General features: G+C 48.4%; 1 pseudogene; it reads right to left on the reverse strand.

Moving 5' to 3' along the window:
• Positions 1-15,121: 15,121 nt before the first annotated feature.
• Positions 15,122-27,467, reverse strand: part of LOC128406111 (inositol polyphosphate 5-phosphatase OCRL-like) — a 108,729-nt pseudogene continuing 96,383 nt past the window's right edge.

The following is a 27,467-nucleotide window of genomic DNA, read 5'->3' on the forward strand; positions in this document are numbered from 1 at the left end:
GCGCCAAGTTCAAATGTGGAGGAGCGCGGGACAGCAGAAAACCTGGATTGGGAGCCAGGTCCTAAAGCCCGAAGGAGGCGGGGAGAAGAGTCGGGGGACTCAGCGTCAGAAGAATCTAGGAGGGCTGAAACTCCGACTAGCAGGAGGACCCAGAGAAAGAAGGAACAGAGGAAGAGGTGGAGTAAGGCTAGAATCTTAAGCTGGTGTCAGGGGGGAGGAGATTCAGATGGGACTTCTACGGTCTGAGGCATAGACGTAGCGTTGCGCGCTGCGCGCCTGGAAATGAAACTGAACTTCAATAAAGACCTTTTTACTTGAGGAAGAAGCAGCGTTGGTCTTGTGTGAGCTGGGACCTTGGGCAGCGCTGACACCATGTCTGACTGGGAGATGCAGGAGTTGCGGCAGTTTATTGACAAGAACCTGAAGAGGGGTTTCATAAGGGAATCAAAGGCGGTGGGGGGCAGTCCGGTGTTCTTTGTGGACAAAAAGGAGACTAATCAGCCTAGATTGGTCGTAGATTACAGGGCATTAAATTTGGTATCAGAGCCAGTGACCTTCCCAATGCCCAGGATTGACGACATTTTAACACAGGTGAGGCAGGGGAAAATTTTTACCAAGCTGGACCTCAGGGGAGCGTACAATTTGATTAGGATAAGGGAGGGGGACGAGTGGAAAACCACCATGTTCACCCCCCTAGGGGCGTTTGAGTACTTAGTCATGCCATTTGAATTACAATCAGGCTCCGCCTGCTTTCAAGCATTCATGCACCACGTGTTGGGGCCCCTGCTGTACAAGAACTGCGTAGCCTTTTTGGACAATGTCTTAATCTATTCGGACAATGAGAAGCAACATGTCAGAGACGTCAGGGAAGTGCTAAAGAGGCTGCAGAAGCACCAGTTGTGGGTCAAGCTGGAAAAATGCCAATTTCACGCCAGAGAGGTCGAGTTTCTGGGGTACAAGTTGTCAGACAAGGGCCTAGCTATGGACCCAAGCAAGGTGCAGGCAGTGTTGGAATGGAAGGCACCCAAGACCCGGAAGGACGTGCAGAGGTTCCTAGGGTTCAGCAACTTCTACAGGAAGTTCATCAAGAACTTCGCCCACTTGACAGCACCCATCACAGATTGTCTCAGTAGCAAGAAGAATTTCGCCTGGACGGAAAGTGGCCAGCAATCCTTTGAAAGACTGAAGGAGGCGTTCGCTTCGGAAGAGCAGCTCCTGCACGTTGATCTGGGGAAGCCCATGAGGCTGGAGACCGACGCGTCCGACCGATCCATTGGGGCGGTACTTTTGCAGCCAGGGGCCAAGCAGGGCTGGAGGCCGTGTGCCTTCTTCTCGAGGAAGCTGAGCAAGTCGGAGCTAAACTATACGGTGTATGACCGCGAACTGCTTGCGATCTATGCGGCATTTTGCCGATGGAGACATCTGTTAATAGGGGCGCAGCACAAGATCCAGGTTTGTACTGATCACAAGAACTTGGAATACTGGAGGACCGCGCGAGTACTCAACCAGAGACAGATTTGATGGGCACAGGAATTCTCCAAGTTTTCCTTCGAGATCCGATACGTGCCGGGAGAGGAAAACGTAAGAGCAGATGCACTCTCCCGGAAGCCAGAGTACATGGAAGGAGAGGGACCACCGGAGATACGGCACGTGATCCCCGAGGACCGATGGGTGTGTGGGGGAGCGTTGGTTGGGAAACGAGAGCTGGGCGGGCTCACTAGAAACGACGTGTTCGCCCAAACTAAAATCAGGGAACTCCGAGACGGAAGGGAAAACCATGGAGGGTTTGAGGAAAAGGAAGGGCTGCTGTACTATAAGGGGGCGCTGTATGTACCGGGGGAGACCTTGAGGGGGAAGGTACTCAAACAACCCCACGACAACCCAACAGCGGGGCACTTTGGACAGCACAAAACCATGCTGCTTGTCACCAGGCAGTTCTGGTGGCCAAGGGTGAGGAAAGATGTACGGGAATATGTACGGGGGTGCGACCGCTGCCAAAGGGCAAAGGGGGAGAGGGCTGCCCCCGCAGGGTTACTGGAACCCTTACCCACGCCGGGAAGACCATGGGAGGTGGTGTCCATTGATTTTATGACAGATTTGCCCAAGTCAAGGGGGAAGACAGCAGTCATGGTAGTAGTCGATCTACTGACGAAGATGTGCCATTTCATAGCGTGCTCACATGCGGTGACGGCAGAAGAGACAGCCAGGTTGTTTGTGGAGCACATCTTCAGGCTGCATGGGGCTCCTTCGAGAGTCATCTCAGATCGCGGGAAACAATTTACTTCCCGGTTCTGGAGGAAGCTCATGAGCTTGCTGCAGGTCGAGGTGGGCTTCTCGACAGCGTGACACCCAGAAACCAACGGGCAAGCAGAAAGAGCGAACAGTATACTCCAGCAATACCTACGCTGCTACGTCAGCGAGAGACAGAACGATTGGGTAGAGAAACTAGCGCTGGCGGAATTTGCGTACAATAACTCTGAACATGTATCCACGGGAATGAGCCCGTTCATGGCCAGTTATGGGTGTCAGCCCAGGGCCTTCCCGGGGAGGGGGGAGGAAGGATGGAGTGTACCTGCGGCAGAGCAGTTTGTGGAAGAAATGGAGGCCTTGCACCATCAACTCAAGATGAACTTAGAGCGGGCCAAGGAAGTTTACAAGAGGCAGGCAGACAAGCACCGTCGGGAGGGGGAGGCCATACGGGTGGGAGACAGGGTGTGGTTGTCAACCCAAGGGTTACCCCTAAAGGGAGGGTGCAAGAAGTTGCAGCCAAGGCGGCTGGGACCTTTCGAGGTAACACAACAGGTGAACCCTGTGGCATTCAAGCTCAAGTTGCCTGACAGCATGAAGATACATCCGGTGTTCCATAGGTCCCTACTCTCACCGTACTGGGAGGGGAGGGAATTTCCGGGGAGGGAGGGAGGAGTCACCACCCACCCACGGGTAGAGGAGAGGGAACACCACAACCAAGCCACGGAAATACTCGATTCAAGGTGGCGAGGGCGCCAGGTGGAGTACTTGGTGGCTTGGGAGGGAGAACCCGAGTCAGAAAACACGTGGGTACCCGCTGAGGCGATCAATGACGAGTATCTAGTGGAAGAATTCCACAGCCTGTTCCCAGATAAGCCAAAACCACTAGCGAGATTCTGGGAGGAAGAATTTGGAACCACAGACGATGAAGAGGACTTTGTGGGTTTTCCTGACTCCAAAGAGGAGGGAGGGGAAGTGTCAGAGAGGGAAGAATCAGACTGGGAGGCCCACCCCGCGAGAAGATATCGGAGCGGGTGGGAAGCGGGTTTTCAATCCTCAGAGGATGACGACAGCTCCTTCAGGGGATTCCCCGCATCGTCGGCCGAGGAAAGGGACGAGGTTGGATCAGAAGGTCGGGCCGGGGGTGGAGGGGGTCCTCGGGGGGAGGTGGATGTCAGAGAACTGCCATCGGAGCTAGAGGCGGAGGGAGGGCTCCAGATGGATGCTGGAGAGGGTCCTAGTAGGGAGAGAGGCAGCCCATCTACGGGGGAAGAAAATCAGCGTAACACCAGTGGAGAAGGGGGGCAGATGGGGGAATCGGAGGGGAGGCTCCAGGACTCTTCACCGGAGACCAGTGAAGAGAGTACGGGTACTCTGCTGCCCACACCCTCCCTGCGCAGGAGACTTCCGCGCAGGGAGAGTAGGAGGAGACTTGGCGTTAAACTGCTTTTATGCTGGAAAAGGTTCAAGAGACGCCTACTGATGGATTCTGCCAGCGACTGAGACAGCCACGAAACTTGAGGCTGTCCAGACAGAGAGGGTTCAACCAGGCAACCTAGCCAGGAGTGGCAGCAACTTACGCACGAGCAACCCCTAGAACCATTACAATCTTGTTCAGGAGAAATTGGTTCAGCTTTAGGAGATTGTGTACTGGGACCCTCATCACCTGAGTCCTCACCACTATCACTTTCAGAACTCTCTTTAATTTGTGGCTTTTCTTCCTCAGATTTCACAAATTTATCTGTATCATCAGAAGATAAAACAACTTCTGAATTTCCATGTAAACGAGCCCAACCGTCTTGCTCACAAAACTCTGCATGTCTTGATATCACAATTCTGCCACGCCCTAGTGCAAAACGATACCCCTTCGACCAACTTTGATAGCCAACAAACCTAAGTCTCTTTGCCTTGGGTTCTCCTTTCCCTCTCTGTCCTTTTGGGATGTGAACCCAAGCCCAGCAACCAAAAGTTTTAACATGGTCCAAAAAGGGTTTTTTTTTCCATCAAGCAAAAAATGAGGGGTATTGTTTATGGTAGAATAAAACAATCTGTTCTGTACATAGTTAGCACACAGAAATCCTTCCCCCCAATACTTCCTGGATAAGCCAGAATCACATAGCATAGAATCTAGCATTGTTTGCAAAGACCTTATCTTGCGTTCTGCAACTGAATTTTCTTCAGGTGAAAACGGACACGATTTACGGTGACTAATGCCACGCTTTTTCAACCAGACCTGGAGGGCTTCAGACATAAACTCGCCTCCATGGTCACTCTGCAATTGGGTAACTTTGTAGGGAAACTGCCTTTCTATATAGTTGACCCAATTCTTAATCAGTTGACCAGTTTCACTTTCGTGTTTTAACAAGTATACCGGCTATAATCATTCACAAGAACAAAAAAACCTCCTCCTTCAGACTCTGCAAATGGCCCACAAAGGTCTGAATGTACTAAAGCAAATGGCCTCTTGCTAATTCTAGTACTTTCAGAATAAGACCCTCGCTTACTTTTAGACTCCTTGCAGGTATTGCAGTCCAGAAAAACTGAGCATTTTTTCATTTTAATTCCCTTACTTAATTCTGGCATTTTTGCAATACTGCGGAAATTGGCATGCCCCAAACGACGATGCCACAGATGCTGGCACTCATCATGCAAGGCTCTATTACAGGCTTTAACACATGCCCCAGACTCACTCACTAGCTGGTCTTTCAAAACAAACAAACCATTTTGTAGTGACGCTGTAACCACTTTTCCAGCTTTCTCTATTTTACAGCCTGAAGCAGAGGTTACTTTAAATCCCTGCTTAACAAGACTTGTAACTGAAAGCAATTTTTTTTCTAAACTTGGTACACATAAAACATTGGTAAACTTGGTACTTAAACAGTTGATATTCACACTACCCTTTCCAACTGACTCATGCACTGTTCCATCAGCTAGTACTACATTTACAGATTTACAAGACTGCTTTTCTACAAGGGTTTGTGCAGACTTAACAAAAATGTTTGTCGCTGCTGAGTCTAAAATCCAGTCTTGTCCAACATCGTGACTGGTGCCTCGAACTGCTGCAGAAACATACTGGACTCGTCTCTTCCTGTCTCCTCGCTTCCCAGCAAACACAGGCCGCCCTTTTCTTGTGTTTTCTCCCACAGACACAGTGCACTGACGTACTAAATGCTTGGTTGACCCACAACAATAGCATCTCCTGACTGTGAAAGCTGCTTCCTCTCTGTGGTCAACAACCTCTTTAGGTTGCCGCTCCTCATCAGTTGCATATCTTTTACTGGACTGCCTCCCATTTCTGGAGTTACGGTGAGGGGTTGTGGCCTTCCTCTCATGGCGTCTTTCCTCCTCATCAAGCAAACGCCCAGTTAAGAAATGCATTGTTAATTGGCTTTCTGGAATTGCCTCCAGAGTCATCACTAAATTGTCCCATGACTCAGGAAGTGAAGACAGCACAATAGAAACCTTTCTCTGTTCAGAAAAATGTCCCCCAAGTTCATTTAACTGTGAAAATAAATCACGCATTCTTTGAAGGTTTTTTGAAACACATTCACCCTCACTTAGTCTGGCTCGGTACAGAGCTCTCATTAGGGTAATTTTGCTGCCAGCAGTGTCTCTAATATGTATCGCTCTCAGTGCTTGCCAAATCTCACTTGCTGTTTCAAGGTCTCGCACATGAGATAACTGAGACTTCTCTAAACTCAAAATTAAATTGGCATAGGCTTTGTCCTCCAGCCTTTGGTCTGCTTCATCTACTTCTTCATCCTCCTCTTTTACAGGACGGTTAACAATAACAGTCCAACATTGTTCTTTCTTTAAAAACGCCTGCATCTGTAAACTCCATGACATATAATTGGACTCTCCCAGTTTCTCTACTGGAAAATAGGAAGCTCCCCCTTGAGCTCCAGCTCCAAGTCCAGCCATGGCTCCACCCAGCTTTCAGCTTTCCACTCAGTCCTTACTCACACGTGGCTTGAAGAAATGTTTGGCTCCTGGTCTCAAAAAGACACTCCCTGCCGATGCCTTCACACAGCCAGCTGCTTGAGAAACGCTGAGTTGCTTCCAGTCTCTGGGTTCTTTTCACACTCTGTCTCTGCCCACTCAGGACTGGGGACTGGGCCCATAACCTGTTGGAGGGGGATTTCCAGCCGGTGGCAGAGGACAGAGTTGTGAGGAGAATCAGAACTTACAGGGTTAACAGTTCTGTGTGACGTCTCACATTCTGAGGCATGGTTTGGTTCGCATACGGGAATCTTTTTGTGTGTGAGTTTCCTTTCGTTTTTGGCTGAGAGACGAAAGAATGTCCACTCTCTCGCCGGGCTGATTTATGATGTTTTTCTTCACATTAAAGGCTGTTAGAGATAAGCAAGAAGCCTGCGTTCAGTCTGATTTATTATCCACACACACGGCAACACTTTCTACCGCTGTGCAAAGGACTCTGCTGAGAGCTGCAAAGAGCTAAAGTTTTTTATCGGCACGAGCGTCCAAAGGCACAGGGGAAGAGTGCCGGGCGCCATATTATCTCACAAGAGTGACTCCAGGAGACATAGGTGTAAAAACCCAAACTAAAACGAAGACTTTATTACTAAACAATAAACACAAACTCTGGTGGGTGTTATTCCTGCAGGCAGGCCACAAAACTCAGCTTTTTTCCTTTATAGCAATGGTCAGCTGCAGCCAATTAATCCCAGACACTTCTTAAAGGTATACACACATGTTTCTGTGCCGAATGTCCCCTAACACACCTGCCCCACATATTGAAGGGTAGTCCGATAAAGGATTCTGGGGGGCGTGGCCCTGTCCGAAGCCTATGGAGGTGAGGGCCTAAGGCACGCCCCTGAGCGGTGACCCCCGGGGGGGGGTTCCCGAGTTGATGTGCATTAGCAGGACTCCCCCTACTGGTGGTTAACCCTTCCCGGACCTCAAGCGGACGGGCTGAAGCCGGATAGTCGGTTAGGGCCAATGCCTAAGCCAATACCGCTCATCACCTGTAACCAATAAAGTTGTGGCCATATTTAGCCCATTAACCTTAAATAATTGTGTCATGTGTCTTTATTTCCACTTTGGTGGGGGGGGCGGGAACTCGCCACGCAATAGGGCTCTTTTTGTTTTTTTATGCACCCACAGACCCCAAACGGCTCTCCACAGGAACACAGTGGTGCATCTCATGTATGGGGGGGGGATTCCAACACTCCCCCCACCCCCAGCAAAGCAAAGATAAGGGAAGCATTTCCAGCATTTAAAAGAGCCCTCAGCATAATGCTTTTAGGACAGCAGCCCTGCCTGGAGAGGGAAGGGGGCTGCTAGGAAGGTCGTCAAAGCATCAAGGCATAGATGAGCCAAAGAATGCAATGAAAACTCTCTTAGAGCCAGAGTGACTGACAGGAAGACTGACAGAACCCCTGTCTGTTGCAGTTGATGGCTGAAGAGTTGAGAAAGGGAGAAGGGGTAGAGAGAGGGGGGTGTATAGTGGCTAGAATTCTGGACTAGGAGGACCTGGGAGATCCGAGTGCAAATCCCCACTAAGTCATGAAGTGCACTGTTTGATGTTGGGTCCAGTCACTCTCATCCTAGCCTGCCTAACAGGTTTGTTGTGAGGGGGGAAATGGGGGGAAAGGCAAGCCATCAATGCCACCTTGAACTGCTTGGATGAAAAGTGGGCTATGAATGTAATAAAAAGCATCCCCAGATAATGATCATGGAAGGTACCCTGGGGATCATCTAGTCCAACCCCCTGCAATGCAGGAATATGCAGCTGTACCTTATGGGAATCGGACCTGCAACCTTGGTGCTATCTGCAGCTCCCTCTAACCAGCTGAGCTGCAATGAGATTTGAGGGAGAATGGGAAGGCGGGTGGGAAGAGAAGTTAAGCTGTTCAGGAAGGGGTTGAATTCTATGGGGATGCTGGCTGTGTGGGGGACCCCAAGCCCTCGCCCCAGAAGATTAAAAAAAAGAAGCAGAAGAAATCCTACTTACAGATTCACGATGATGGCCATCTCTTCAGCTGAAATCCGCTCCTGTTTAAACTCAACTGCTTTAAAATGCTCACACAACACTAACTCTGAACCTTGCCTCTAACCCTATTGCTACTCCTCTCTGTCTAAAATATACAGGAAAATATGTGCACAAAATATACAAATGAAAATGAAATGATAAAGTGAAAGCAAAGCAAAGCAAAGTCTACACCTATCTCCCCTGTTGGTCCCTCGCTTGCTTGCTTGCTTGCTTGCTTGCTTCTCTGTCCCAGTTCTGTCTCAGCCAACTCCTTCAAACTATCCCACGACGGGGATGTGTAGCTGCTGTCTTTTCTACAAGCAGCACGAGATGTCACTATGGAATGTTTGATTTGTAGCTTTTCTTTCTGGAGCCCACACACTTCCGCTCAGCGCTCCGCTTACAGGACTTCCCACAGCTACTTGTAGCAGAGTGTACGCAGCGTAGAAACTGTTGCTGTGTGTGTGCGTGTAATAAATCAGGCTTAACGCACGGTGCCTTCCTTATCTTCCAAAAGTCTTTATTTGTGTAGAAAAACAACTCAGAACTCTCCTGGTGACAGAGCACTCATTTTGCCCGTCTCTCCTCCAGTAACGGAACAACACTGAGACACAGGAAAACACTCCCCTCAGTATACTAAACCACGCCTCAGAATGTGAGACGTCACTCAGAACTTCTTAACCCTGTAAGTTCTGATTCTCTCCACACCGCCTCTCGTATTGCATTCTGAGAGGAGTTGTGAACACACATTTACAGACCTCTGAGAGTTCAACACCTTCCCCACTGCCTTTCGCTCCTTCCTGGCATCATTGTCAGGCAACTGTTGAACCTCCTCACAAATCTCAGGTTTGCACTGTGCGAAACCAACCCACGCATTGGTGACCTGAAACCTCTCAGGTGGAATTCCCTTTGTTGCCCAAGATGATCGCCTGGGCACAAACTGGGGTGCTTCTTCTGACCCACTGGGGCCAGTAAGTGTGTCTTCTTCATCAGACGACTCCCCCTCTGACTTGACCCATCTGTGAGCTTTCTCCATTATGCTAACAGGAGATGAAGGCTCACTCTTGGACACTCCTTTAACAACCTGTGGAGACGCCCAACCCTGTTCCTGACCCTGATCATGGACCTGGTCATCATCATCAGGTTCAGCCTCTGGCTCTCCCTCCTCCTCAGATTCAGACAGACAATCTGAGTGAACGTCAGGGCTCGCTTTGCGCCTTGACCAACCATCCTGCTCACAGAACTCAGCATGTTTACTGATCAGAAGCTTGGTCTGATCACCTTCTGGATATGCAAACCTCCACCCCTTTGTCGCAGGTTCATACCCACAGAAGATCATTTCCTGGTACCTTGGGCCACCCTCCTTCTGCTGAAACTTTGGTACAGGCACCAAGGCTCTCGCACAAAACGCACGGAGGAAATGCACCTGCGGTTTCTCTCCGTGGAGTGCAAAATACGGGGTTTCACCTAGCACTGCATTTTAGCACCTGTTCATCGTGAAATTTGCAGATTTTATCGATTCAGCCCAAAACCTCTGAGGCAAACCAGAGTCACACAGCTGAATCTCCGATGCTTGAACCAGAGCTTTACTCCTAAGCTCTGCCATGCCCCTCTCCTGAGGAGAAGTCACCTTGTGACGTATCCCTCTCTGGTGAAAAAAACTCTTTAGAGCAGACCCAGTGACCTCTGAACCTCGGTCACACTTGAACCCCTGCACCTTGGTGGAGAACCGTAGTTCCACCTCTGCAATCCAATCTTTGATCAGTTGCGTTGCGTCCTCCTTCGTTCTCAGCGTGAACGCCCATGCGTTCTGAGTAAAATCATCTGACAGCGTCAGCAGAAACCTGGCCCCGCCCAGACTTGGCTTTGGCAAGGGCCCAAAAAGGTCTGCGTGCACAAGCTCAAAAGGTTTTGTGGTTACTCTCTCCACCCTGGGATAACTGTATCCCTTGGTCTTGGCTTTCCTGCAAGCCCTGCAATTTAGGGGTTTACCACATTCCTTTACTTTGCACCCTTTAGTGCACTCCGGTAACATCTGGATGTCTTCACAAGAACCATGTGACATTCTCTTGTGCCACACGCAAGCACATGAAACATGAGTGTGAACGGTGGCTTTCCTAGCATTCCCTTCACCCTCCAGAGGTGTTTCCAGAACAAAGAGGTTGTTCTGATTTCTCTCAACACTTACTAGTTGCTTCCCCCCTCTGGAAATTGTACAGACATTCTCTTCAAAACAAACCTTATACCCCTCCTGTAAGAGACAAGGTACAGATAAAAGACAATGTTTTATCCCTGGCGACACGTAGACTTCCAGCTGCACCTGCAAAACAGAAACATAAACAATTCCAACATCAGACAATGGCTTTTGTAAACCATCTGCAAAACACACTGATTTCCCAGCTGAAACAGGTTTGCATTTCCACATCTTGACACCAGGTGTCTCAGTTATGAGATGCCTATTGGCAGCAGAGTCCACAATCCAATGCATCACTTTGTCTTCACTGGAGCTGTCCTTCATTGTTGCCTTAGCAACAGACTTCCCGCTGCCCCCGTCCTTGGGGCCTTGGCAGGTGTCCTCTAAAACCGCCATGGATGCAGATAGCTGATAAGCGCCGTCTTCTCCCTCTGAGCCACGTACTCTCTGCGTCTTCCCACGCCTGCCTCCCTTGCTGGACTGGTTGCCATGGAAACCCGACTGGTTCCCATGGGAAGCGACCTTGGAAACATCCTGCCCTGTCTCCCTTGCTCTCTGGGGGCAGTAGCGACGCAGATGGTCAGGAGAATTGCAAATAAAGCAACGACGAGTGGAAAAAGCCTGAACAGAGCATTCCGCTGGCCTGGCCCCCCCTCTGCAACCGGATGGGCTCCCTGTGCCAGCTCGGCCCTCTCTGAGACGGCGTTCCTCCTCGTCACACAAACAACCGGTGGAAAACTTTGCAAACTTGTCTTTGGTCTTCTCTGCCCCCCCAACCTTGCCAGCAGCTCTCCTTGAGGCTGTACTGCATCTGGGGACGTGGCTTTTGGCTTCCGCTGTGGTTTCTCGGCAAACCCTCTCCAGCTCCTGCCAAACAGCCTGGGCACTGTCAAGACCCTCCACCAACGGTAGCTGTGAGCCCTCCAAACTGAGCACTATAGCTTCCAGGGCCTTCTGGTTCCTCCTCTGCGACGCGTGTGCGTTTGCAACATCTGCTGCCGAAGCTCCGGCCGCCGCTTGCTGTGGAGGCCCTCGGACCGCCTCCCACAGACCCTTGGCTACCAGCCAGGCCTTCAGCTTCCTACTCCACTCCTCCCAGTTCTTTCCGTCCAATTTTTCAAAAGGGACTGCGTACGATTCATGGCTGTCTGCCATCTTCTCCCCCGGGGCCCAGCGTACTCACGTAACAGCAGTAGCTTTCCAGCTCCCGGTTCAACAGAGCAGCTCTTCTCCAGCGAGTTCCTCCACCCTCAGACCCTTGGCAGGACTCCAGCTGGCTTCAGCGTTTCTCCAGCGTCTCCTCAGCTGGCTGCAACACACACCGGCACGTCTTTGCACGTCTCTGCTTCAAAGCGTTTGCTGACCCATAACCTATGGAATGTTTGATTTGTAGCTTTTCTTTCTGGAGCCCACACGCTTCCGCTCAGCGCTCTGCTTCCAGGACTTCCCACAGCTACTTGTAGCAGAGTGTACGCAGCGTAGAAACTGTTGCTGTGTGTGTGCGTGTAATAAATCAGGCTCAACGCACGGTGCCTTCCTTATCTTCCAAAAGTCTTTATTTGTGTAGAAAAACAACTCAGAACTCTCCTGGTGACAGAGCACTCATTTTGCCCGTCTCTCCTCCAGTAACGGAACAACACTGAGACACAGGAAAACACTCCCCTCAGTATACTAAACCACGCCTCAGAATGTGAGACGTGACTCAGAACTTCTTAACCCTGTAAGTTCTGATTCTCTCCACAGTCACATAGATGGGCAGGACACTGTTTCCTTGACAACCCACCCAGCTTGACCCTGAACTAATCTCCCCGCTCTTTCGTTGCCATGTTTTCTCCCTAACCTTGGGACACCTGCTGTTTGCAGCTTTACGAATCACTTTTTATCACAAACAGGTTCATACATTTTCTGGCAACGTTTCTCAAGAGAGGCCACCCAAGCAATTCACCACCCACAATTGGCGGACACCGCTATGCCATCATATTGGCATCAGGTGTTTTCCAGGCCAGTGAATGTCAGCAACTCCTTCTTCTAAAGCTGCTTCCCCAGTTTCATCCAAAATAGAAAGAAATGTCATTTGGTAGCCCATTGAGAAGCTTTGGGAAGTAATGAAATACATTTCTGAAAGTTATTTATGGATGCACAAGGTCACCACATCTTTGCTTAAGGTGAATGGAAAGGAACATTTCCCCAGGCGGCACACCACTGTCCCCGAATCTCGTCCGCTGCTTGGTCATTTCAACAGATTATGTGTCTTAGTAAGATTTTGTGCATTTCAGAAAGCTTTCCCTTGCCTACAAATGAAGTGCATGATTTTTCAAAAACTTATTAATGCCCCGTGCTTTTACTTCTGGTGTGGTAAAAAACTGCAGAATCTGGCTATCATTTAAAGCAGTGTAAGATGCTGGTCATAGAATTGTGGAGTTGGAAGGGACACCGAGGACCATCTAGTTCCGCTTTTCCCAATCAGGGGTCCGTGGTCTAGTTCCATCCCCTACAATGCAGGAATAATGCAGTTGGCCTATACAGGGATCAAACTTATGACCTTGGCATTATCAGCACCCAGCTCTGAACATCTGCGTCACCTTCAGAGTTGTTGTTGTGGGAGCTGTAGTTCACCAAAGTAAATATTGAAAGGATCCTCTTTTCACATCCAGGACAGACCATGCCAAACATCTACCTTATGCACAAAATTGACTCCCCAAGCTCTTCTTGTGTTTTAAGACGCTGGGGTGTGGGGAGCCGGAAATTCCACTGGGCTGGCAGAAGCCCCTTTTGTGACTCAATAGAGCTCTGTCTTCAACCCCAATTTTAGTTTGGAAAACTCCTCCCTTTTCCTTTAACACACTCCCCTCCCCCCACTTTCCTTCATTCCACTCTTTTCCATATCGAAAGCAATTTCTAATGTCCACTGCCAGGACCAGCTGAGGATGTTTTTGCTTGAGGCAGAAACACCCTGAGCCCTGCCTCTGCTTCTCCTTTAGGAAAGGAGGCTGGAGAGGAGCAGGTTGTGTTGGTAAAACCCTCACAAGGGCCTGACCGTGGTCACAATAGTGGCATGGCTGCAAGCATGGTGCTCTATGGACCTTGATCTGCCCCCCCTTGAGCCAATGGCCTCGCAACGCCTCATACGCAGGTTGGCCCTGCCAATTCCTAGGGTGCCCAGTTGGATTATTTCAGTGGGGAAGGGGGAAGTTCCCAATCCCGTTCCACTGCTCTCCGCCTGCTCCCCCCCCCAAAGTGATCCATCTAGCCTCCACTCCATCCCACTTCAAATGAAAATAAATAATAAAAGAGCTCCCATCCAGACTCTGCAGTCTCCATAGCTGCTCCCAGAGCTCCAGTCACCTTTGGTCATTTTGGGGACTCCCTTGAGAAGAACAAGTGGACATCTAGGAGTTGCTGTTGGTGGTGGTGGCGGGAGCAGGGCTCAGCTCCTCCTGCTCTTAAGTGTGCTCTGCTCAGTTCTGCAGCCTTATCCCTTGGCACCAGGTCCACATACGCTCTCATAACCCCCTCAAGCCAAGCCCAGTTCTTTTTCTTCCTCTGTTCTCCCTCCTACCACTGAGCCCTGGAGACAAAGCTTAATGGGGAGAGGGGAGGGCAGACCTCCCCTCAAGAGTCTATGCAATAATTCGCAGCCAGCTGCTGCTGGGCTGAAACTTGCAAGCTGCAAGCAGTATGAGGAAGGAGAGCAATTGAGAAACACCTTGGGGAAGCAATGTAGCCCTCTTTCTGCACCTGCAAGCCTTGTTGTGAAGAGCGAAGTCAGATTCCATGGTATCTGCACGACCTGATGCCCCATGCAGCACCCCCTCTCCACAGCCTCTCCCTCATGTGTGCTGCGAGGGCCCAAGGCGGCTACATTTGGAAAGTCTGGCTGAGCTTCAGAGCAGTGGAGAAACCAGCAAAGGCAAGTGTAGCTCCCCTCCAAACACCAGAACAATCTCTGCACAACGGATCTTTCATTTTGAAACAACCGTTTCCCAATAAATTAAGAGTGTACAGGAACCCAGGACAGAAAAGCAGAAAGACAAAGTTGCAGAACTTGGGGTCGGGTGGGGAGCCCAACCCAACCCAGCTGTACCCACTGCCTCAGCTCCCCTCCTGCTGCCCAGCCTGTGCCCCCTCCTCCTCCCTGGTCCCTTTAGGCAGTGCTTAGTGTTGAAGAATGAAGAATGAACACCCTAGAACTCTACTTGGCAGAATGGGGACAGATAGCTGAACTATAGAGAGCAGGCTAAGGCGTACGTGGGCCACAGTGGCTGCCCTGCCCCTTCTTGATGAGCATCAAGGCTGGGGGGACAGAGAAAGAGGTCCTGCAATCCCAGGACAGGCCAGGAATCCTTATGCCTGGTACCCACCAAGAGTAGCACATGCTCAGCTGCAGCAGAAGGGGAGAGCGTGGACTACTGCGCAGGGACTGAGAGCAGCAGTGGTGGTAGTAGGATGGGCAGGGGAATGACTGTCCTCCAACAGGGTCCCTCCCCAAGCACCCTGAACCTGCTGCCAATGCCCTGGAACCATGTGGAAAGCCAAGTGTGCAACCGTGTCAGGAGTCAAGAGGAAAAGGTGGAAAGGGCGAAGCACAGGGAAGGGAGCTGGCACATGGCAAGATGGCACAAGGGGAAGGGCAGGCACCAGAGAACAGAGGCTGGGCCTTGCCTCTTCCCTCCCAACTTCGTCTCCAGTCACGCTTGGCACCTTTCGTAGTCATCCGCCCCCAGCAGGAAGCCCAGGAGGAAGCCGATGGCACTTGGCAGAATGTTGGGCAGAGGCCGTAGCAGGAGGCTGGCAAAGAGGGTGGCTGCAGGGAAGCAGAAACATTTGCATGAGAGGAGGCGGGAGCAGGAGGAAGGCCAGCTCCCAGCCAGGACAGGCAGGCCTTACCTAGCATGTTGCCACTGACGTTGTTGCTCTCAGAGTATTTCAGCAGCTCCCGCAGGAAAGCCACCACGAAGCGGAACACGTTCTGGTGCGACCGCGGCAACTGGCAGATCACCTGCAAGACAGGGAGGGGCAGAGCTTTCCAAGAAGAGACTTGGAATTAGAAGGTTAGGACTTCAGGGTTAGATGGCTTGGATATTTGTGGTAGATAAAGTCAGAGTAAATGCATACCTTGAGAACCACTGTATTAGACGTGCGTGGCGTATTAAGAATCTGAAAATAGATATAAAGTTAGTTTATACACAAAGACTCTATTTTGGGTTTCACCAGAAGACACTTTTTATAGACAAAAGGGTGACGGATAAAGAGAAATGGTTAATCTATTGAGAGTGAATACACAGCGGCCACATGGACGGACGGACACACCCACACACCCCAGAATAGCTTCAACTTTTAGCACAAAAAGTCTTCAGCCAGATGTCATGCAACCCTTTGGCAGGGGCAACTTATCATTTTATTGATTTTCCATAACAACAATTAAAAAGGCGGACAATCTTGCAAAGGAGTGTTGCCATTTAAACTGCTTGTGTGACGTAGGAACCCGAACAAAGAGAAGGAACAAACTACCCAGAGTCTGCTACCAATTGCCCTTGTTCTCCACCTCCCTCTATCCTAATCAGCCGCAAACAAGAGTTCAGATTTGAAAGCCTTGTTATCACCTCATTCCCTTCAATTAGCCAGCTGCTCTGGCAGATGACATCAGTTCCTTCCCGCTCCCAATATTCCTGCTCCTAACCTGTTTAGCCATAGCCCGGAAGCTGAATCTCAGGGGAACACCTTTGGGCTGGGAAAGGCTCATCTTTTCTGGGCCTCTTCTCCCCCTCAGGAAGGGGTGCTTGGCTCCTGGCCTGTGAAATGCGCTCAAAATGTAAAGATGCCTTCTTTCCAGGGAGCCAAGGAAGAAGGATGGAAATTGAAATACCTCCAAACCTTCTCACTTCAGAGATGCAGGAGTTGCGTCACCTCCAACTTCCTCAGGGATGAAGCAGCTACGAAAAACGAAACATCCCACCTGGGCACGGTTTCTGAGAGAGCAACAGCAGAAGACCCAGACTCTGGCAAGATGAGCATTTGCCCAGTGGATTCTGGCCGGTCCATGAGGGCAGACAGGGGATGGCTGCGGTGGCCGACAGCCCCTTCCCACTCCATCTCAGATACAGAATGCATTGGCTCTGCCACTCCTTGGCTCTGGCGCCACCTACTGTTGGCCTCCTTGCCTTCCACCCTCCCAGTCCCAATGAGCACCATCCACCCCTGGTCCAGAGGCGCAGAGCAGTAGTTAGGTGATCTTGCGCCCCAGCAGAACCGTCCAGATTGCGCCCCCAGCCACAGACAAGTTAGCTCTTCTTTCTGCCTCTCCTCCACCCCCCCACCTATTCAATTCACTCTGGAACTACAAGTATCGAAAAGTAAATTGTTAGAGGGCCCCCCCCCCCATAGCAATATAATTGGATTCAGCTAGCTGGTCAGTCTACTTTCGGTTTCACTCCTGGCTCCTTGTTAAATTAATACTGCATCAGAAACCTCCCAAGCAGATATCCAAAGTTCTTTGGCATTTCTCCACTTGTTCATGAGATGTCTCCTCTAGTCCAGGGGAGTCGTTTGATCTTCTTCCAGGAAACCAAGAGTGCAATTCTTTTTAGTCTCCCTTGCTTTCCTGGTGACCTTCAGCTTAAAGACAAACTGCTCTGGAGTGAGAAAAACCCATCACACTCAAAAAGCCCAGCTGGAGGGACCTGGAAGTGTGCGGGGAAGAGCAATTTTGTAGTGGGTTTGTTGCACAGGAGCACCAAGTTCACTAACTGGCTGATTCAGAGTGAATCCCATTCAAAAAGAGTGCAATGGTGTGTGTTTCAGCCAGCCATCCGGCTGCTGCAACTATTCCCTGGGTGCCATCACACTGTCCTGTCTGTGTGTTTGGAAGGGAATGGGAGCTATGCGCCCCCCGGAGACACTCCACTCCTTCTTCCTTAGCTGTGCTGCTCAACATTTGAGGCAACCTTCACAGTTCTGGGATGCCGAGGAAGCGAAACAATAGTCACGTTCATCTGTACTGCCTCAGTATGACCTATTCTGACAGATGCTGCCTTTCATATTCACGTCCAAGAGCCTTTCCACTCCAGAGATCTGGGGCTGAACCCGGGATCTGCACGGCAAGGCTGGAGTAAGAAAGAGCCCTTGCCAGCTGGCCATGTTGGGCGCCTGCCTGGAGAGTGGAAGCTGGGGGTTGGAGGGACATCGTGCTGCTCCTGGCAACCCCCACCCAACCCGACGCCCACCTCCGCCTGAATCCCGCTCCCCCTGGGACGCACTTCCCATCCTGGAGCGGCTGGGGTGGGAGCGCTCCCCACCCCCCTTTCCAGACCCCACTCTCCTCGTTCTTCTTCTTCATGCCTCGGGTGTTTTCCTGAGTGTATCTGCAGAACAACCCTCTGTGAGGGAGGCTAAGCTGGCCCAAGGACTGGCCCAAGGTAGCTCAGCCAAGTTGCCAAGGCCAGCATTTAAGACCGAGCATCCTTTCCCCTCAGATGAGAAAGCCGGCATTAGTCATGCTAGCAGCCTCTGGCCTTGATGGGCTTTGAGGCAGCCCAGCCCCCTTCTCTGCAAGCAGGCTGCTTCCTGGGGGGAGCAGCACTTTTCTGACGGGACAGAAGCACACAACTTCCCCCTCCCACTTGCCGCCCGCCCCAGTCTTTCTCCGGCGGCTCAGTTTAGTGCGCCAAGTGGCTCATCCCAGGTGGGAATTCGGGTGGCGCTGCTTGCAGAAGGAGAAGCGGCTGGCGCTAGCGGACACTCCTATTGTTCTTCTCAGGTAGGACTTCCGGGATCCAGAGAAACGTTTTACCTAAAAGTATGGCTCGACTACTGATTTCCCATTTAAAGGATGGCAAAAAGACCTAAGTTTGGAGGACAGGTGAAAAAACCCACAAATTACATTTAAAGTAATGTGTGATGCAAAGGAAAGCTTGTGTTTTAAACTTGTATTTTACAGCTTGTTGCTTGGAGCGGTTAACGGAATGGGGATATTGAGAAAGAAGAGACTTGGAATTAGAAGGTTAGGATTTAAGGTAAGGTTACCAGATTTTTTTCAAAGAATCTGGGGACACTTTTTTTTCAAAAGAGAAAAAAATGTTATTTTTTAAAATCAGTTTTTTTAAAAAAATAAGAAGTAATACCTTCTCTTCTGGGTCTCCTCTGTCGCGTGGCCTTCCTCTGGGCCCCAGCCTGATCTCTTGGAGTGCTATCTGCCGTGGAGTAGGCTCGGGTCGGGCCTGGGCTCGGCCCCGTGTCCTTGCCCTCCTGGTGCTCTCCTACCTCTCTTCCTCAGTGGCCGCAAGGTCGGGGCTCCCCTCTTTTTTCTCCTTCCTCTTTCTCTCTCTTCCTTCTCCTTCTCCCTGGGTTGGCTCCGGGGTTTTTTCTGGCCCTGGAGCGCCGCTGGGCAGTCGGCCACGTGGCCGGGGGCTTTCGCTTCCGCCTCGATTTGGGTCCTGGGGGGGTGTCAGCGGTTCCCCCAGTTGACACGCCGGGCATCCCTGGTTCCCCCACGGCAGTGGCAGCACAGGCGGCAGTCTCAGCAGCCCAGAGCCAGCCTGGTAGTGCACTTGGCTCTGGCTGGCTTCAGGAGCTGCTCATTGCCCTGGCACCCGCCATTTTGCCTCGTCGGAAGTCCCCATATGATGTGTCTTGTGCCGTTGAACCAATCATGCAACATTCCTTCCCTACTAATAAATCTACAACACTTAAAATATAAATCTGAGGGCCTTATATGAAATCCGGGGACATTCCGGGGACGGATTTTGTTGGGGACAGATATGTAAATCCGGCGACTGTCCCCGGGAGACGGGGACATCTGGTAATCATTCCGTCATAGGGCTTCTCCTGCCTTTGCCAGTATGTCAGCCTTCTCAGCCTTCAGATGCACTTGTACGTCTGGCCATATGGGATTGTGAGTGGAGAAGGTGGCGCAGTCTGTTTTTTTTTTTTGTTTTTTTAATTTTTTATTAAAGATTCCAATTTTTATACAAACAAAAAACAAACAAAGAAATTAAAAAAAAAACATATAGTTCATAAAACATACTTTTCAATAACAAATTTCTCTGACCTCCTCATACCTCCCCTTCTTGTATTCCATTTCAGATTATTTGTTCAGCAAATCCTTAACTTAAAGCATTACAGCTTATCATATCACCCTATTTTCTATCCAAACCCTTTTTTTCCATCCATGTTCCTTTATATCATTACAGCTAGAAACCACTCAATTTCAATCCAACATCATTCAGCATTCCTTAATTTTACAATATTTCTGTAAATAGTCCTTAATTTTTTTCCAGTCTTCTTCTGCTGACTCTTCTCCCTGGTCACGGATTCTGCTCGTCATTTCTGCCAATCCCATACAGTCAATCAGTTTCATCTGCCATTCTTCCCGAGTGGGTAGATCTTGCGTCTTCCAATACTTTGCGATGAGTATTCTTGCTGCTGTTGTAGCATACATGAAAAAAGTTCTGTCCTTCTTTGGCACCACTTGGCCGGCCATACCCAAGAGAAAGGCCTCTGGTTTCTTCAAGAAGGTATATTTAAATACCTTTTTCAATTCATTATATATCATTTCCCAGAAAGCCTTAATCCTGGGACACGTCCACCAAAGGTGAAAGAATGTACCTTCATTTTCCTTACATTTCCAACATTCATTGTCGGGCAAATGGTAGATTTTTGCAAGCTTGACTGGGGTCATGTACCACCTGTATATCATTTTCATAATATTCTCTCTTAAGGCATTACATGCCGTAAATTTAATCCCGGTGGTCCACAACTGTTCCCAGTCAGCAAACATAATGTTATGTCCAACGTCTTGTGCCCATTTAATCATTACAGATTTCACCATCTCATCTTGCGTATTCCATTTCAGCAGCAAGTTATACATTTTTGACAAAGTCTTAGTTTTGGATTCTAACAATTCTGTCTCCAATTTAGATTTTTCCACCTGGAAACCAACTTTCTTGTCCAAATTGTAAACCTCCCTTATCTGGTAATAATGAAGCCAATCTCGCACTTTATCTTTCAGTTTCTCAAAACTCTGCAATTTCAGTCTGTCCCCTTCTTGTTCCAAAATTTCCCAGTATTTTGGCCATTTGGCCTCCATATTAAGTTTTCTCTGAGCCTTAGCCTCCATTGGTGACAACCACCTTGGAGTTTTATTTTCCAATAAAACCTTCTAGATCCAAAATGTCTGTGTTCTCAAGAAGCAGCCAGTCTTTCAGCCAGCAGAATGCTGCTGATTCGTAATAAAGTTTGAAGTCTGGCAGGGCAAATCCACCTCTTTCCTTTACATCAGTTAATATCTTGAATTTTATTCTAGGCTTCTTGCCCTGCCAGACAAATTTAGAAATGTCTTTCTGCCACTTCTTGAAACAGTCCATCTTGTCCAAAATTTGCAATGTTTGAAACAAAAACAGCATTCTAGGCAATACATTCATCTTTATAGCTGCAATTCGACCCAACAAGGAAAGCTTCAAATTTCACCAAATTTCTAAATCTTTTTTCACTTCAGGCCAACATTTTTCATAATTATCTTTAAATAAATTCCCATTTTTAGCTGTCATGTTAATCCCCAGGTATTTCACCTTCTTAACCACAGTCAATCCTGTTTCATTCTGAAACTTCTCTCTTTCAATTGGTGTTAAATTTTTCTCAAGAACCTTAGTTTTTAACTTGTTCAGTTTGAACCCTGCAACCTGACCAAATTCTTGAATTAATTCTAAAACTCTTTTAGTACTAGATTCTGGCTCCTGTATTGTCAAAACTAGGTCATCTGCAAATGCTCTCAATTTGAACTGTTTAGCTCCGACCTGTATACCTCTAACCATCCGGTCCCTTCTAATCATGTTCAGCAGGACTCCAGGACCGATATAAAAAGTAATGGGGAAATTGGGCACCCTTGTCGTGTCCCTTTTTCTATCTTAAATTGATCACATTATTTACAATTAATTTGGCCGTTTGTTCTGAATATATTGCACCTATACCATTCTCAAAACCATGGCCTACCCCCATACCCTGTAGGTTCTTTTTCATAAAACTCCAAGAAATATTGTCAAAGGCTTTCTCCGCGTCCACAAATATCAAAACTGCTTTAGTATTTATGTTCACTTCTAGCTTTTCCAAAATGTCAATTATATTCCTCAAATTGTCAGAAAGATGTCTTCCCGGAAGAAAGCCCGCTTGGTCCTTATGAATCTCCTCAATCAGTACTTTTTTCAGTCTCTTAGCCAAAATGTCAGCAAAGATTTTGTAATCCACATTTAATAAGGATATGGGACGGTAGTTCCTAAGTTGAGTCTTTTCAGTCTCTGTTTTTGGTATTAGTGTAATATAGGCCTCTTTCCACGATTCTGGTGCCCTTTTCCCTTCCAAGATTTCATTACAGACTTCCTTCAATGGTTGTAATATCCACTCTTTCAAAGATCTGTAATAGCTGGAAGTCAACCCATCCGGTCCTGGAGACTTGCCTACTTGCATATTTTGAATGGCACCTTCTATCTCCTGGTCAGATATTTTACAGTTCAACATAAATTTGCTTTCTTGTGAAATTTTTTGTAATCCATTTATCTTCAAAAATCGGTCTATGTCCATTTCGTTCTGTGGCCCTTGTGCATATAATTGTTTGAAATATTTCTGGAAGTAGTTTCTAATCTCAGTTGGGTTGTGTATATCTTTTCCTTCTACTTCCAAATTTGTAATAGTATTTAATTTTTGTCTTTTTTTCAGTTGCCAAGCTAGTAGTTTCCCACATTTGTTCGCTGATTCAAATGTCTTCTGTCTCATTTGTTTAATTTTCCATTCTATTTCCTGGTTCATCAATTCCATATATTGTACCTGAAGTAACTTTATTTCTTTCAAGATCTCCTGTGACTTTGGCTTTACTCTCAGTTTTTTCTCTCCTTCTTTTATTTTCTCCAGAATTTTATCCTTTTTCTCATTTCGACTTCTCTTCTTTATTGCATTCTGTTGAATCAGGAACCCGCTCATCACGGCTTTACTGGCATCCCAGATTACTCTTTTTTCCACGTTAGTAGTCATGTTTATTTCAAAATAATCTCTCAAAGCTTTTTGGGCCTTTTTATACACTTCTTCATCTCTAAGTAAAGTGTCATTCATCCTCCATCTAAAGGAGCCGGGTGTCGTTTGCTTCATCTCCAACTTTACTGCATTATGGTCTGAGCAAGTTTTAGGGCAGATTTCCACTTTTTTTTATCTTTGGAGCCATTCCTCTAGTGATCCAAATTTGGTCAATTCTAGTCCAGGTCATTTTAGCCTCAGAAAAGAAAGTTCCCTCTCTCCCTAGGGGGTTCTTAGTTCTCCAAATGTCAATCAAGTCCATGTTGTCGGTCAATTCAAAAAAAGTCTTTGGTAATCTACCATCTTTGGTGATTACCTGTCTTTGTGCCTTGTCCATATTTGTAGAGACAACTCCATTCATATCTCCCATTAAGATTATGTTGTAGTCCATATAATCCAGAAGAACTTCATGCAACTTCTTAAAAAATTCAGATTTCCCCTCGTTTGGTGCATACACCCCTACAATCAGAAATTTCTCTCCTTGAAGTTGAATTTCAATAGCCAAATATCTTCCTTGTTCATCTTTAAAAATTTGTTTCGGTGAAAGTTTCTCCTTTGCATATATCACAACTCCTCTTTTTTTTACCTTATCAGATGAAATAAATTCTTGTCCCAGTCTCTTGTTAATAAGCATCTTCCTGTGTAACCTCATTACGTGTGTTTCCTGTAGACAGATCAAATCCAATTGTTCTTTTCTTAATATATGGAAAACACTTTTTCTCTTTCGAGGGGAATTTAGTCCATTACAATTCCAGCTTAGAAGTTGCAGAGCCATCGTGTATTACTTACTCCTCCCACCAACTGCACCAAGTTGTTGTTCTTCTTCTGTCGGTGGTGTGTCTTTCCCCAATTCAGAGAGTCCAAATGATAAGTTTGCTATATCTCCAATTCCCTCTGCTGCAGTTGGCTCCTCTCCAGCTACCCCCTTCTGTAAATCATCCTCGTGGTCGTTCAAAAATTTGTCTTTATCCTCCACTGTCCTTATTCTTATTTTTCTTCCTTTAAATTTGAAAGATAGGCCTTGGGGATATTCCCATCTAAAGAGAATTCTGTTTCTTTTCAATAGGCCCACAAGATCTCTGTAATGGGCCCTAACATCCAGGATCAGTTTAGGTATGTCCCTGAAAATCTCCACCGTAGAATCTTCAATTTCCGAGGTTCTTTGATACTGTAAATTCAAAATTTTATCTCTTTCTTCTTTTGTTCTTAAAGCGATCAGACAATCCCTTGCTCTATTCTTTCTTTGTCTTCTGCCAATCCTAAATGCACTCACTATCTTGAATTCTCCTTTCTCCAGATCTTTTTGCCAGAAATCTGTAAATTCCTTTGTAAGGTAGTCCACCAAATTGTCCTTCTCCTTTTCCGGCACTGCCCTGAGTCTTAAGTTCCTCTCTTTCCCCTGCAATTCGATCACAGACAAGGTCAAGTCGTGGTCCTCAAGTTTTTTACATACCGGTGGTATCTTCTCTTGGACAGCAGTTGCAATCTCCTTCGCTTCTTCGGCTAATTTCCGAGTCGAGGCCGATTCCTCCACTAGCTTGTCAATAGACTGTATATTAGAATTCACCTTCTTTCCCAATTCAATTAAACTTGTAGTGTTCAAGTCAATTTTTGCTGAGGCCTCAGCTACTTGTTTATTTGTCTCTGCAACCTGTTTGGCTAGATTTTCCAGAGATGCATTAATTTTAGTAAGTACCTGAGCCAATGGGTCTTGTGCTGACATAGCCTTTGACCTTAGTTGTGAAGCCGCAGCTCCCACTGAACCTACTGCTCCGGATGTTGAGGCCCTTCTCTGCTGAGCAATATCTATTTTATATTGTTTCCCAGACCTGAGCGTCTTTTCTTCCGTCTGTTCTATCTTGCCCTTCCCATCTGCCATAGCACTCCCAGAAACAGTCCAAGGTCAGTCTCATGCCAAGTCACTTTGTTTTGGAAAGGAATTTTCCAGGCTCAGATGTTTAGTAGCAATGCTTGCTACAACATAATCTCCTCTAGGGGGACACACTTCCACTTTCAGTTACAGCAAATAAAGTCCTAGTAGTTCCCCTTTGTTCTCTAAGTATACACAATTTCACCCAAAAGTTACTTTTAAGTCCAAATCCTTTCTAAAAGCAATTGTATCTTTTCACAGAGTATCAATATTCTTTGCCCTTGGCACTTTGACAGCTGTCAAACGCAGTCCGTTCCCAGATTTTAGAGGCAGCAGGTAAAACTTTACTCCACACTGTCTTAGCAGGAAATTAATGCTCCAGCCTCACCCCTCCACCCCTGCTAAGAGGAGGGGAATACACCTTTTTTGGTGATGGATTTAAAATCTTCAAAAAAGTATCTATCAAAGTTACTGCTTTACAATCTCTTTGCTTTGCTCTATCTACAAGCCGGGAGAAGCAGACTTCCTGTTTATACTTCTCCTGTTTCGGTACCAATTTTCAGTCTATTTTTTGGAATTTTAGCTTCTTACTCCTACTCACGGGTAGTTGCATTCAGTTCCAATTGTCCAGAAAGAAATCGGTGCTCTCCGATAATGGCTTGCGGCTTCACCCCGCGAAGAGGGTAGACGACTCTCAGCTCCGCGCCACTCACCCCCGCTCCGTTCAGAAGCCTTTAAAAAGGCTCCTTTGCAGTCGGGGGGGCGCAAATGGAGCCCGCCGAGTCTCCGTGTTCACAGGCTTCACCGCCTGTGATTTCTTCGGGTCTCTGCTTCGCCGCAGCGGCCAGACCCATGCTTCGCGGAGCCGGTTCCCTCCGGAGTTCAGAGGGAACCCGCCATTAATCGCTGGCGCCAACCGGAAGTCCGAAGGTGGCGCAGTCTGGATGAGTCCCTCTGTCTTGCTCTTTGGTCACTGTGACCGAGCACCATTTTGGGCCGATCAGGATCTATGGGGAAGGGGATCCACCCAGAAGTTGTGGAGGGAACGGGAAGAGAAGCTGGGTCAAGAGACTGGCTCATGTCAGAAGGAGGCCTGAATGCATCCTTGGCGAAGCCCAGGGCAGGGCAGGAAGGCAGCATTGCCCAGCGGGAAGGCATTCGGAGGCAAATCATCAGCAAGGAGCAGAAAATCCCCTCCCCTTCCCTCAAGAAGACTGAAGAATCTCTAGTCGGCCTTCAGGTGAGTTCAGCATCCCAGGTCTCTGGGGTGTTCCTGTCCATTACAAAGCTGACTCGAGGCTCCGTCAACTGAGCCCCTACACTCCTTGCGTACATGAAAGGGGCACAGAAAGGATGGGAGGCAGCCTTTTCCTGGAGCCGTCTTACCTGCAGCAGTTCACTCGCTGGCTGCTGACCCTTTTCCTCCATCACCTGGATGATCCTCTCAAGAGAGGAGAGTTTCCTGCAGAGTCTGGCCAGCTGCTCATCCCTTCTCCCTGCAATCTCCTTCTCCACCTCTTCCACATGATTCAGCAGACGCTTTTCTTCTTCTTCTTCCAGGAACTGGCGCAGTTGTCTCAACTTCTCCACAGTCTTCAGCCTCTCCGGTTCTGAGGAGGTCGGAGGGAGGAAGATGGTCAGCCTTCAAAACATCAGCAAGAGAATTAGGATTTGAATTGAACTGCTTCCACCCTCTCAGCTCACAAGTCCTCAGGCTTCTCCTTGACTGCTTTTCACATAATAAACAACAATGGGAAATAAACTCCATTTAGCTGCATTCAAGTGCTTGTTCCCTCACTAGTAACAATAGGGACACTTCCAAGGAGGTCTTTGCTTTCCTTGTCCAGGTCTGCTTGATAGGCCAGAGTTTCCCCTCTCTCTTTCCTCCGAATCCCCAGGCGGCAACAAAGAGAGGCAATGAATATTCTACTAGCTTCTTGGGTCCAGTGGCCTTGCTATAATAGCAAAGTAATTGACTGGAGGAAAGAAAAGTACAGAGGTTTTCAACCTTTTTGGGTCCACGGCTCCCTGGACCAACTCCCTTCTTTCTGCGGCACCCCTGTGGGGCTCAGGAGACCAGTTAGGTCCCCCCTTGCTTGCCTCTTCTCCCCCTTTCTTGAACAGCCTCCCTGGCGGAGTGCTCTCTCAGCCTCCTCTCCTCTCCCCTCTCCTTAGGAGTCCTCCTCTTGGTCTCTGAGCTGCCCCCGCTGCCCCCCAGGGGCCTGGGACTTGCCTGTCCATTCCCAACAGCAAGGGCCCCTCGCCAGTTGGCTTGCTTCCTCTGAGGCCGCCTCAGCTCCTGGCAGCCCACACCCCCTGGCCAGCCCCAGAGGCACCATTCTCTGGGGGAGAACAGCTGGGCAAGCCTTGGGGAGGCAGAGATGGCATCCGAGGAGGGAGGGAGGGAAGGAAAGAGGGACAGAGGCCAGTGTCTCCCGCGGCACCCCAGCTGCCACAGCACACTGCTTGAAAACTACTGCAGAACTGGGATGGGAAAGGTCCAACTAACTGGTCTGAAGAAGAGGAAAGGCAGCCATGCTTGCTCCTTTGTCTTCTCCGAGGAGACTTCCAGCCTGACTTCTCATCTTGAGGCCCCAGGGAGAAGTGGGAAGAGGAGGAGGAGGAGGAGGAGCAAGCATCCCCAGAAGAAGTGTGCTCCCCACCAGTAGGTGCTTCCACCCCCCACTCCTAAATCTGCTCCCAACAGATACTTGGGGGGGGGGCATCCTGCACCATCTGGTCAATTCTTGGTCCTAGGAGAATTAGAAGGTCTAAGATATAAACACATACATAAATACCGTAAGTAGTTATCATCACAAAAGAATATCCAGGTAAACCCATTAACAGGTTTCCTGCCAGACGGGAGTCTGTTGTAGGCCGCCCCTTCTGTGATGTATGTATCGTTTTTCGCTGTATCGAATCGTATCCTTTTGGCTGTATCTTTCTCATTGACTTTAAGAATGGATCTGAATGTATTTTTCCTCAAAATGCTGTACTTTTCTAAATGTATCCAAATGTATCCGAATGGGTTTTTGTATTTCCCCCCAATCTCATCGCCTAGAGAATGTTCCTTAAATGTAACAATCACTTGTTCCAAATGTATTTGA

This window comes from Podarcis raffonei, chromosome W (assembly GCF_027172205.1).
Source record: "Podarcis raffonei isolate rPodRaf1 chromosome W, rPodRaf1.pri, whole genome shotgun sequence".
Classification (NCBI taxonomy): Eukaryota; Metazoa; Chordata; class Lepidosauria; order Squamata; family Lacertidae; genus Podarcis; species Podarcis raffonei.